The sequence below is a fragment of the Myotis davidii genome, unplaced genomic scaffold, assembly GCF_000327345.1.
Source record: "Myotis davidii unplaced genomic scaffold, ASM32734v1 scaffold93, whole genome shotgun sequence".
Taxonomy (NCBI): domain Eukaryota; kingdom Metazoa; phylum Chordata; class Mammalia; order Chiroptera; family Vespertilionidae; genus Myotis; species Myotis davidii.
In genome coordinates, this window is record NW_006292095.1 from 2,798,887 (window position 1) to 2,811,686 (window position 12,800).

At 49.0% G+C, this 12,800-nt stretch overlaps 1 protein-coding gene across 1 annotated transcript in view; it reads left to right on the forward strand.

The window, feature by feature from the left end:
* Window positions 1-642: 642 nt before the first annotated feature.
* Window positions 643-12,800, forward strand: part of ZMAT4 (zinc finger, matrin-type 4) — a 329,413-nt gene continuing 317,255 nt past the window's right edge. The window contains exon 1 of the mRNA XM_006765552.2: window positions 643-782. The gene's annotated coding sequence lies outside the window, so the exon portion shown is untranslated. The remainder of the gene's footprint in view (window positions 783-12,800) is intronic.

The following is a 12,800-nucleotide window of genomic DNA, read 5'->3' on the forward strand; positions in this document are numbered from 1 at the left end:
AGCATGAGAGAAAGAACTGAAGGATGAACTCCAGGGAAGGTGCATAATATGTCCCCCCAAATAATCTAAAATGACCTTCACATGCCCTCCAGGGTGGCCCCAGGAACAATACCCCTATATTCCTTCAGCTTTTACCTTGCTTTGCTTCCCAAAGCGTGCCTGACACAGGCGAAACCCCGCGTTATACTGTATTTCTCTCTGCTCTCAGGAACACGCACCATTTGGGGGGAAAAATAAGGCCAGAAAATTGTTGCTATGGACTCTGTTTTGTGGAAGTTAAAATGCTAGAGCAAAAATCTGATTGCTTGATAGCTCCATCTCTCTCTCTCTCCCTCACTCCATCTCCTCCTCTCTCCACCCCTTCCCGAGCTCTCCCTCTCCCCCACCCCCCACTTTTCTACTCTGCCCTCCTCCGTCTCCTGGACTCCCAGCCCTGCCTCCGCACCGGGCCGGAGGAAAGCCTTACAGGTTGTCAATGAAACATAGAATTATTCCCTTTGATGGCTTAGATAATAGTAGGAGCCAAAGCCATGAGTGAGGTCGGTGGAAACCAATGCAGTCCTGCCCGGGACCGGAGAGCCAATCGCAAGAGCAGGGGGCGGGGCGTCGGCGCCAGCAGATAATTGCTAAGTGCATCGCTAGCACAGTTGGTCGGAGCTGCTGAAAGGTCTGGTCGCAGAGGCAGGAACGCGTAATCCTCAGCGTGCTCCATCCCGGCAGCATCCTTCCAGGCTCGGCAGGGCAGCGAGCCTCTGGGCACCAGCCCCTGCTCCGCGGAAAAGGTACTCCTGCCTGCGTCCCTGTCCCCCGGGTGCTGCTCCTGCGCTGCCATGCTCAGTGCTCGCAGGGTAGCCTCTGTATTGGGAATGCAGAAAGAAAAGTTTAGGCGAGGAGATGTGGCAAAGGTGGGAAACCACCGTCTTTTGTCGGGGAGGAAGACAAGCTGACAATTTGGAAAACTTCTGCGCCGTCTGGAACTGGGTGTGTTTACTACTCTCAATTAGCTGCGCTCACGTCTGGGGAAATAGCTCTGGCGTTGGGCTAGGGCGCCTGCAGGGCTGGGTGTAATAGACTCAGGTTAGTTGGGTGAAGGGAGTTGGACCTCGGGATGTAAGGCTTCCTGGTGGACCCATCCCTGGGAGGCTGGTTCGGAGAAACGCGATTGGTTGGCTGGGTTTTCCGCCAGGGGGTCAGCCCCCTTTCCATTACCTTCACCTGCCTTTTCTCAACTATTGTGACCTTCATCCTGAGTTCTGGAACTGCTGTCTCCTTCCTACCTCTCACCCCTGGCCCGCTCTGTCTCCGTGGATTTTATTTGGGGGAAGGAGACACTTCCTGGGGTGTGGGTGTCCTGTTTGACCTGGTGGGTGTCTGTGTGTCTCGCAACTTGGTGAGAAACCAATAAAGCAATTGTCAGAGGAAAGAAATTACTTAATTGATTAGCTCCCGAAAACTCTGGGAGACTTTCCGGGCTCGGTGTGTACCGAAATGAAGGGGATAGAACTAAATTTCACCCGGCGTTTCCACCCTCATGGGAGAAGGGCTATTCAGGGCTAAGCCTGCCAGCAGATCTGGGAGGTGGAGGCTCCTGGGGCTGGCTCCGTTCAGGTGCGCAGGTAACGTGGTACCTGTGTGGCCCAGGAGTTGCTGGAGCCACCAACCACACTGCTTCTGAAGACTGCTCTTTGAGTAGCAAAGCTCATCATGGCAGCCGCTGGTGCAGCCTTGTGGCACCGTAGTGCATTCTAATGGTGGGACCACCAGGCCTCACTTGCGCTCAGACCCCCTTTTAGACCTGGGAAAACTCCGTTCCGGAGCATCGGAGCTTCTGCCAATAGGAGGTTGTAGGTAGGCGGCTTCCTAGGAAGCCAGGGGGAGAAGGTGAAGTGCTTGGTCTTGAATGAACTTCCTATCTGAATGTCCCAATCAGTTCCCCAGGTGTGTCCTCTGACCTGCTGGGTACCCTGAGGCTCCCAGCCTGGGGTGGGTCTTCCAGGTCCCTGAGGCTTCGGGGAATGCAGGTGAATTGTCTGACTCTGATTTCTCTCCTAGACCCGAAGCTGGGGAACTGGATCCCCAGTCCTGGCAGGAAGTGAACTTTCTGGGAGGGAGCCTCCAGCAACACCTTTTCCCTGTGACACCCTTCCCGCCGAGGTGCGGGGGGTTTGTGGTTTCTCTAAACCTTAATCTTTAAAACAGATTTGTTTGTATTTCTCTAATCCCCCCCCCACGGCCTCCACTCTGGCACCATGATTCACTTTCACTTTTTAATTCGTATTTTCTTTAACCTCTACAACAGGTTTTCCGCCACCTCCTTTAGGCAGCTATTTTGGGTGGGAGTTGTTATTGTCAAAGCTCTTCCCACAATGATTAAAAAAAATAGCTGCCTTTTTTTTTTTTTTTTCTGGGCAAGATACAGTCAGCTCTCTTTTCTGCACATGGTGCCTGACAGTCAACAAAACAAACTTGCAGTCCCGCAAATTATATCGCCGTTGTGTTCAGGGGCCTGGAGTGGACGCTGGACCTTGATCGGCTGCCAGTGATAATTGGCCCCAGTCCTCCTCCTCTGTGATCTGTGGCGGGCAGGTGACTCCCAGAGAGCCCAGGAGAGGCAGCACCCGGCAGGTGGGAGATTTTGAAAGGGGCCACCTTGGTTTTCATGAAGACAGTGACAAAACTAGAAAATACTTTTGAGTTTGAGGGGTGTCTAGAAGAAGGAACAGGTAACAAAATTGGGGTCCCTTTCATTGAGGCTGATCTGCTGGGTTTCCTTCATGATAGAGGACATGAAAAGTAGGGTTTTTAAAGCAGCTTCTGAATGGTGACTCATGCAGAGAGAGGAGAAGGCAGGCTGGGGGCAGGGAGCAGAGGCACAAGTGGGACACACTGGAGCGCTTGCCTCGCCTCCCTCTCCTTCCCCCTCATTTCTCTTCCCTTTCGTTCCCCATTTGGATCAGAGATCATTAAAATAACAACTTCAGACTAAAAAAAGCATCATAGGAGCTGGAGAATAATTGACAAAAGGCAAAATACCATCATTGTAACTTCACCTTGGGTGTCAGGGCATGACACCTAGATCCAGCCCCTCTGCCATGATCCCGTTTGGAGAATGTAATTGCTGATGTGGGTGTTAGGCTGGCCAGTTGTTGTGAAGTAGGCACCTGCTTGTGTATGGAGAGCCTGGTTAGTGCTCAGGAAGTTAAATTTGTTAGTTGTTATTTCATCAGACATGGTCGCTTTAGCCAGGACCCTGGATAGGCGTCCTCCATAGATCTAGTATCTTCTCCCCCCAGTTGGCCAACTAGGATTTCTCTCGTTTAACCACTGTGCTGTGAAGGGGTCGCCTCTTTCTGTTTTCTCAAGCCCTGGGTGACTTACCGGGCTAGTGAAAGTCCCTTCCTTACATTTCTGTTCCTCCATCCCGCCTCCTTCCTGTCATCCCCTTTCATCATAAACACATCAGTAAATAATCTCTTTGCCAACCTGCTTTGATCTTGTCATTTTGTGCTGATTTTGCTGTTAAAGAAAACTGTCCCCTGAAATAGGATTGGAAACATAGTAGATTTTTTTTTTTTATCAGAATAAAGCCGTTTAGATTTCTATTTTAAAATTTAATTTTGTGGTTTGGGAGAAATCAAATAAGCACGTTTACTGTGTTAGGTGTTTTTGTAAATGCTGTCGACATGCCTCCTTTTGCTTTGGTGGATGTGTGAACTCCCGGGTTATTCTGTGGAAGGGGGTGTCTGTCTGGAGGTTGGAAAACGCCTGGAGCACCCCTGAGAGGTGACGAGGCTGGAGCATGAGGTTTCGGTTTATTCAAGAGAGGGCTCTGAAATGTATTCACCACACTCTGCTATTTCCCCCCTTCATTCTTCATTTAGGAAAATCATTAGGAAATAGTTCCCCAGATTCACTTTTCCTTATACCTTTCTCCCTCCCCATTTGGGGGCTATTGAAGCAGGTACCTGAACAATTGTGTTTAATCACAAATACACGGTGTCCCCCCAAAATGTCTATACACTTTGAATTATTAATTCCAATGAGTTAAATCTGAAAAGAAATAAACATCAATCAAACGACCAGCTGTTAAAGTCTCTATACACTTTGGGGGGACACCCTGGATATCTTCCTTTCTTCATTCCCTTCTGGCTCTTCCTTCCTGTCACTTAAGGGCACCCTAGTGGGTGAGATTCCATTTAGAGCCTGCTCACCTGACATCTGAAACGGTTAACCAGGGGACTCCGGAATTCTGGGAGGCACATTGGGCCGGCCCTGTGGGAGCAATGAGGTAATCCCTTCTCCACGTTCGGTTCTACGCAGACCTCACTGAGCACCTGGGGTGGTGCAGCTCCCTCCATGAGACATGAGACGGGTAGGGCAGGTGTTTCCAAGCACAGGCCTATAGGGTGCAAGGGATTCCCACAGGGCAAAGCCTTCCTGGCTCCTTTGTCCTGCCTACCCTCAGCCCCCATGCATAGGGCTGACCTTGAAAACGTTAGCAAGTCTGTCATTTCCCCAGTTTGTCTGTCATTTCCCCAGTTTCTTTGTCCTTTATTCTCATCTCACCCCTAAATTTCTCTGTCAAGAGTTGGAAAGAATCAAATCTACTTATTCATACTAAGGTGTCAACAGTTAGCAGTGCTGCCACTAGCAGAGGTATTTGGGTTCTTGATGGAAGTCAAAGCTGTTCATGGTGGAGTTTCACATCTGCTGGTGGATTGGAATGGCAGAGTTTAGACAGGGAGTGTCTGAGCAATTGTGGCCCTTTGTTTTTCAGTTTCGGCGAATCCAGCTCTTTCCCATGTCAAGGACACACTGCAGCCATGCAGGGCACTGTGATGGCAATATTTGGGGTCCAGCCCCTGGAGCATGGTCCCTCAGACTTGACCTTGGTGGCTGCACTTTCTTGCTCTGTCTTTCAGTTCCCACATGGAAAGCAAGGGGCTTGGACTAGTTGAGCCCTTTCTGCTTTGCTCGACCTTCTGCCTGGATTTTGTCACGCGAGTCCTATCTCCCGCTGGGATGCTACAGCTTCAGAAGGACTTGGAGCTTGCTGAGCATCCTCCAACGCGGGCCACCGTGCTCAACGGTGCTTCAGAGCTAGATTCCATGAAGGCAGGTTGAAGGAATGGTGGATGTGAGACCGGGAGAAAAACAGGCTGAGGGGTGATGTAATAACTGATTTTGGTTTCGGAGGGGATGTTATATGGAGGATGGCGACCAGCTGTTCTCCATCTCCAGTAAGGATTGAACGAGTGAAAATAGACAGAAATTGCAGCAGATGGACTTAGATTAGGTATGAGGAAGAATTTTCCATCAGCAGGAGTTGTTAAAAAGGGAAGCTTGGGGAGTCTCTGTGATGATCTTTAGGAAATGGAGATTAAGCTGGAGGAGGCAGCAGAGGGCTGTGGGGAGGCGATTGGCAGGGGTTGTCTAATCTAGGGATCCCCCACCCCTCCTGGCGAGGGTCCTTTTTCATTTCTCTGAAACCTCACCTTCGCTCTTGGGCTGTCAAAGTGGCTGAGCATCACAGTCCTTGGGATGAGTGGGTAAGGGGTATAGCTCACCTGCACTGCCCCCCCCCCCCGGGGGCTGCCCTGACCGGCAGGCCCTGCCTAGAGCTTGAGAATCTCTCCTCAGGTCTAATCTTTCATTTCCAGACGTGGCAACAGAGAGGTAACAGTCCTTGGCGTCATCACACAGTTACCCGATGGCAGAGCCGGGACCAGAATCAAGGTCCTCCATCTCCCAAGTCAGTGTTGTTTTGTAGCTCATTTTTTTTTCTTGTTTCCAAATGGAATAGACGGGTTGCTTTTTCTGGGCTCCTAATTTCTCTCTAACCAAATGGCAGAGACAGGGACACCTGCAGCTAAGCAGTATTTATTGAGTGCTCATTACTAACACCGCGCACTCAACTCCAGCTTCCCTGATTTATACAGTAAACTCTTGAGTCCCCAGTCAGTGGCTGGGAAGGGGCTGCTGCAGGGCCAGGGGCGGCCGGATGCAGGCCAGAAACTGGAGCCGGAAGGAAGGGATGGGGTACAGCTGGGAGATATGAATAAAATCAAACCTTGTTTAAGCTGAATCTCACAAAGGTAAGAGCCTCGTCATGGGATACATTAAATAAAAGAGGTGCACAGCACGCACAGGCTCCGGAGAAGATGCTTCGCCAGTCACCTTTACAAAACAAAACAGAATTTTCAATTTCATGCAGATTCTCATTTCTGAGAGCAGCTTCTCCAATGTGGGGCTGAACTTCTGTATTTCTTCCGGCCAGACTTGATTTATTTCTGGGCGCACACATCTCCTGAGTGTGCTTGGAGCCCCATGGATGGAGTGTTAGGGGAGCCCATGGAGGCTGCAGCACAGCATGGGTTAGCTCAGGGCCAGGGGCTGCTCATGGTGGGGAAGGGAGTGGAGTGCTGCCGTCCAGCCGGTGGCCTCAGATGAAAGCAGGGTCCCCCACTCAGGAGAACGGGACAGAGGCTGTGGAGGGCTTTGCCTGGTGGTGGTTTGAGCTACATAGAAATCAAGATGAATGGATGAGATGGGCCCCACAAAATGAATGCGTAATTAGTAAGCTCATGTGTGTAGTCACTGAGAAGGAGGAAGAAAACACAGAGGTTTATGCTGGACTAGTTAGGGGTCAGCAGGGAGTGCCCAGGAGGAGGGCAGAGCTTGCCACTCCTGCAGCCTGCTGGCGTGCCTTTGTGCTACAAGGGCATCCTGAGCTGTTTGTTGTGCCCAGCACCAAGGCAGGCACTAGGGCAGTGATGGCGAACTTTTTGAGCTCGGTGTGTCAGCATTTTGAAAAACCCTAACTTAACTCTGGTGCCGTGTCACATATAGAAATTTTTTAAATATTTGTAACCATAGTAAAACAAAGATTTATATTTTTGATATTTATTTTATATATTTAAATGCCATTTAACAAAGAAAAATCAACCAAAAAATGAGTGCGCGTGTCACCTCTGACATGCATGTCATAGGTTCACCATCACTGCCCTAGGATGTCTGTCAGCCAAGGTAGTGATCTTTTTCCTGCAGGAACTAGCTCCAGAGGCAGCCAAGTGTAATGTCTATCCAAGGACTGGCTGAGTTAAAAGAGGACAGGACACAGTGGGCACCAGGGGTTGGGTGGCCTAGGATATGAGACAGGCTTGAAAAATGGAGAAAATAGCATGAGAAAGGACAGGAAACCGAGGGACTGGGGAGCCTGCCAGTGGAAGGTGAAGGACCTCATGAACCACAGAAATATGTCCGATGGGCTGACCATCCCAGGGTGCCCCCACTGTGTCCTTTCCATTCAGAATGACATTCAGCAGACTTCACACTTCTGCCCTCAATCTTGGCACACAGACTGCACTAGAATGCAGTAAGGTGTGGTAGCATGAGAGTAGTATGTCCTGGTTGCAGGGTATACATGGTGACACTTACTTGGCATGGTCAGAGGAGGCCTCCTGGAGAGAGGAACATCTGAGGGACTTGAAAAATAAATAGAATCCCACCAGGAGCATGGGAGAGGGGTGGAAAGGAGGGCAGACACATTTATGAGACTCAGAAGCATGAAACAGCGCAGCATGTCAGAGCACGATGAGTAATCCTTGGGTTGCTGTGTCTAAGCACCTGAGCTGTGCTTTGGGGCGGGGAGGGAAGAGGTGTTGAGGGACCAGTTGGCCAAACTGAGGAGCATAAGGGTTTTAGGCAGAAAGAGACACAGTCACATTTGCATTTAGGAAGAAAAGGAGAGTGGAGGTGAGGTTTGGGAGGGGCAAGCCTGGGATGGAGAGGCGGATGCTGAAGTACTTTGCTGCTGTCCAGGTGAGAAGTGATGAGGGCCTGGAGGAAGACAGTGATTTTGGGAGGAGAGGAGGGTACAGCATCAAAGGGTGATACTCTGACTTCATAAGTTACACTAGATTAAGCAAAAATGAAGAGACATTTTCATTCGCTGGAGGAGAAGCTGACAGGTGAAGAAGTTCTCACTGTTCGGTGAAAGATGGAGCAGTGCCCCCCACCCCCAAGACAGCATGAGAGCAAATGGGTTTAAGAGACAGGAAAAGGGTGTGCATGAGACATGAGCATCAATGCCTTGTGGAGGGGACTGTTATACAAGGGGGCAGGGTCATCAAAGCAGGCTGAGCACTATTCTCTTGTTCATCAAATATTTAAGCAATCCGTCTGTCCCCTAATAGGCAAGTGGGTAAAAACAGAGAACTGAAACAGAAATGCCCAGAAAAATATGCAACAGTATCCAACTTCACTAATAATTAAAATATAAATGCAAAAAACAAGATATCATTATCCATCTACCAGATTACCAAAATTGAAAATGATAATATCCTGTGTCGTGAAGAGTGCTGAAAAAAAAAACGGACATTTTTACCCTTAGCTGGTGGGAGGATAATTTGCAAATATGGGAGACGTGTCTCAAAAATATAGCCTTTGAACCACTAAGCAATTGCTCTTCTAGGAATTTATCCTCAGGAAATGATCAGAGATGTGCAAAATAGCTCTGATCGAGGATACTCCTTTCAGCATTATGCATCATAACAAAACATTGTGTGCAGGGATTAATTAAATTTAATGTAGCTCATCTGTAAAATGGAAATCAAGGAAGCTATTAAAATTACATTGAATAATATATAAGAATATGGGAAAATGCTAACAATATACATTAAGTAGATAAAGGTTTAAAAGTAAATAGGGTATGCGTGCAATTTTGTAAAAAAAACACACAGATGTATACAGTCATGAAAAATAGAGTGGAATGCAATATATCAAGTGATAACAGTGGCTATCTCTGGGTTTTAAGAAACAAGAGATTTTTTATTTTGTTAAACTATTTCTCCAATTTCCTGCAGTAAATGTATTATTTTACAAATCAGAAAAATAATGCTCTTCAAATCAGTTACTCGAGCTACAAATGTTTAAGCAGTGAGTCTGCACGTAGCAATGTGCCAGGCACTACGTTGCTCACTGTAGGGCATTCCGGGCAGGGTGTCCTCAATGTTTGGTGAAATAGAGCAATGCGCGCAGGAAATGACGAGCGAGCTACCCGGCATCGGTGAGGGCTGTGTCTGTTCTAGGTGTTGGGGCGGCAGGATCTCTGTGTAAGGAATGATGACCAGCGGCGGCTGCATCCTTGTTCCTTCCTCCCCACCTCATCCCCAGGCTGTCACCTACCTGCACCTGGTCAGACCTATCTTAGCATTTCAGGTGGTGTGTTAGCACGCATCACATACATCTGCTAATTTCACAAGTGGGGAAGTTAGACTCAGAGAAGCTCTGACTTGGCTAAGGTCACAAAGCTAGTGCGAGGCGGAGCGAGGTGACAGGGCACTTTGGTGTCAGAGCATGCGCCCTTTCCAGAGTGGGCCGGTCAGCAGGGCTCCGCCTGCCGCCCAGGACGGCTGGGCTGGCAGACTTCCACCAGGAGGGTGTGGGGCCATCCGCCCCTCTTTCCCAGAAGCCAGGCCTTCTGCTTAATCCGCTTAGTAATTAAGACAAATGAAGGCACTGACAGCTATCACATTTAGAGGAGTGACTTTGGGTGCCGAAGGCTCTCCAGAGGCGACCTCAGGGTTCTGCCTCCTGACCGAGTGTGTCATTTATTGTCGCTTTTCCGCAATGTATTTGCTTCCCGTTGTGGTTTTCCTTGTTGCATAAACTCCAGGCAGCCTGAGAGTCCTGCTCTCCATGAAAGTCACAGCTGGCTGGTTCCATGATGTGCGCCTGGGCCACGTGGGGGCTCTGGGGTGCCTTCCCACGGCAGTGCAGGTGGCAGCTCTGATGGGCATGTCCTTGGGGCTTTCACAGGCTTAATTGGGAAAAGTGGATGGGCCAGGCTTATGAGCCGAGTGGCTGATTTGCTGCTCTATTTATTTTAATAATAATGCATGTTGGTGGTTTTTTTTTTTTTTTTTTTTTTTGTATTCACAAACCTCGGAGGTGGGTAGGGAAGCTGTTATCCTTATTTTGCAAAGGAGGACATTGACACTTGGAAAGTAAAGCTACTCACCTCAGTCTGTACAGGCAGTCGGCAGAAGAACTATCATGGAATGAGCCAGATTTTCTGCCTGCAAATGCTGCCCAAGCTCATCCTCAGCAAGGGCTTCTGGCTGACTTATGGGGTGTCCTGGGTGAAGGAGGGGTGGGCCTAGCCCCCTGGCGGCCTTGGCAGGTACTTGAGGAGTGAGCAGTATAGCACACCCTGGATGACCTCCAGAACAAAGGCGAATGCAGCTGCGTCCCAGCATGAAGCTCAGGTAAGTGCTGAGAACTGTGGAAGTCCATGAGGGTGTGAGAGGTCTCAGAAGACTCATGGAGGCAGCGGGTCCTGAGCCCCAAGCACTGAAGGATGAGGGCGATTTGGGTGGAAGGAGGCTGTCCTTGATGTGAGCGGCGGTCTGAACCCAAGGGCTAGCATGGCATCCCGGAGGGAGCTGAGGGGCCTTTGGCTCGGGCAGGGGGAAGATAGGGAGAGATGCCTTGGGTGGCCCATCGTTCAGGCTTTGCTTCCCTTAGTAAGCAAGGGACAATGTGGCTGTGAAGGAGCGAGGGGTGGGGGAGGAGGAGATGGGTTGCAGGTTCTCATATGGATTCTCTCTCGAGCCCCTTGTGGTTTTGTTTCTGCTGCTGATAAAGTTGCCCTGTAGAGCCCAGAAAGAGAGACAGGAGGGTTGGGGTGGTTCGTCTTCTGCCAGTCCTCCCCTGCTTGCCTGGAACTTTGGATTTTCAGAATGAGTAACTTATGAGACAAAAAGGAAAAGCAAAAAAAAAAATGGGAGTAGAATGGGGAGCAGGTGAGGAACTCAAGAGGGATGTTTGGAAATGAAGTAGCAACTTACAATACATGGAAAAACTTAAGTAGAACCTCTTTATCAACTATAGACTTTTAAATGTGTTAAGAACCAAATAAGAAAGGAATAATCTTTATTTTAAGATTTTTAAACATTTGGTCATCACCCTCATATTACAGAGAGGAAACTGAGGCACAGAGAATTTAAAGCTCATCAGGGTGACACTGCTGGTAGGTGTCAGATTCCACACCTGGCTTGTTGTCTGCTCTGCCCCCACCCACTCACTCTTTCTGGTCCAAGCTGGGTGATAGGGGTGGGACCTGGGGCGAGGCGGGGCGGAGAATGAGGCTCCATCCTCCTGCAGAGCAGCCTCTCTCCATGTGTCCTTTCTGCCCCCTCCTAACTCCCAGGAGTCTCTGCAGGGAGATTCGAGGAACTGCTGATAAGCAGTCCCCTTGTCCCTTGTCCATTCTTTGGGGCAGGTCAGTGAAGGAGCTGGCTCCAGGGCCGTGCGTGACGGCTTTGAGCCGCGGCCTTCTCTTTGATTTCTCCATGGTGGAAATGATGTGCTTCTCTTCCCCATCCTTCAGTTTCTTTCACAGAAACATGAGCTTCTGAAATTTTATGTGTTCATTTCCTCATTGCTCAAAAGGTTGAGACCCGACAAACACAGTTCTAAAGTTTTAGAATACGGAAGTGGACCAAACTGAGCAGTCCCTGTCCTCGTAGAGCTTACGTTCTAGTGGGGGAAGACAGATGGCAAACAAATAAGTAAATATGTGGGAGGGCCGATATGTGAAATGTGGAAACCAAAGCAGAGCCAGAGGATGGGGAGCATGTGTGGAGAGGCCGTGTCCAGGAGGGCCTCAGTAATGAAGTAACGGGCCGAGACTGAGGGCAGTGGGGTGGTCCATGTGGATGTTTGGGGGAAGAGCAGTCCACCCAGGCCAGCAGAGGCCCTGAAGCTAGAGACGCTTGAGGTGTCAGGTGTAGCAATGAGGCCAGGGTGAGCTCCCTCCAACCATGGGGAAGTTTTGAACAAAGGAGTAACATAGTCTCTTATTCAACTAGATCACTCTGGCTGCCACATGTGTTGAGAGCCGTAGGAGGGCCGCCTGGAGACAGGAGGCCAGCCAGGAGACAGTGATCCTGGCAGGAGAGGGCGGTGGGTTGGGTTAGGGTGGTATCAGTGGAAGGGTGTGGAGTGGTCAGACTCTGGGGATACTTTGAAGGTGGGACCAGCAAGATTTGCTGAAGGGTTGAATGTGGGGTTTGAGAGAAAAAGAGGGTTCAAGGATGATTTCCAAGGTTTTTGGCATAAGATGGAAATGTTTGTGGAAGAAGCACTGGGGAAACATAAGACATGAGGAATTTGTTTTGAGAGAGGTTAGACATCTAAATGAAATGTCCTCTAGTCAGTGGTTTTATGGGTCTGGATTTCAGAGAAGAGGTAGGTCTGTGCTAGAGGACAATCTTGGGAGTTGTGAGTGTATTGATAATATTTAAAGTATGGGACCAGATGAAATCACCTAGAGAGTGGGTGCAGATAGACAATATGTATAAAGACTGAGTTCTGGGAACTCCAATATTTGTAGATCAAGGATAGGATTGGCAAACTTTTTCTTAAAGGGCCAGGTAGTAAATATTTTAGAGTTTGTGAGCCATATGGTCTTTGCTGCAACCCTCAAATCTACTCAAATAGTACAAAAGCAGCCCTACATAACATATAAATGAATGAGTGTGGCTGTGTTCAGCAAAACTTTATTTATATAAACAGGCACTTGGCTCGTGGACCATGTTTACTGACCTTGAGTCTAGGACATGAAAATGAACCAGCAAAGGAGATGGAGAAGGAGTAACCCATGAGATAAGAGATGAAGCAAGAGAGAATTTCCTCAGAAACTAAGTGAAGCAATTTTCAAGAAGAAGGGAGTGATCAGCTGGATCAGATACTGCTAATGTTGGAAGTAAGATGAGAACTGAGAATTGAATATTAGC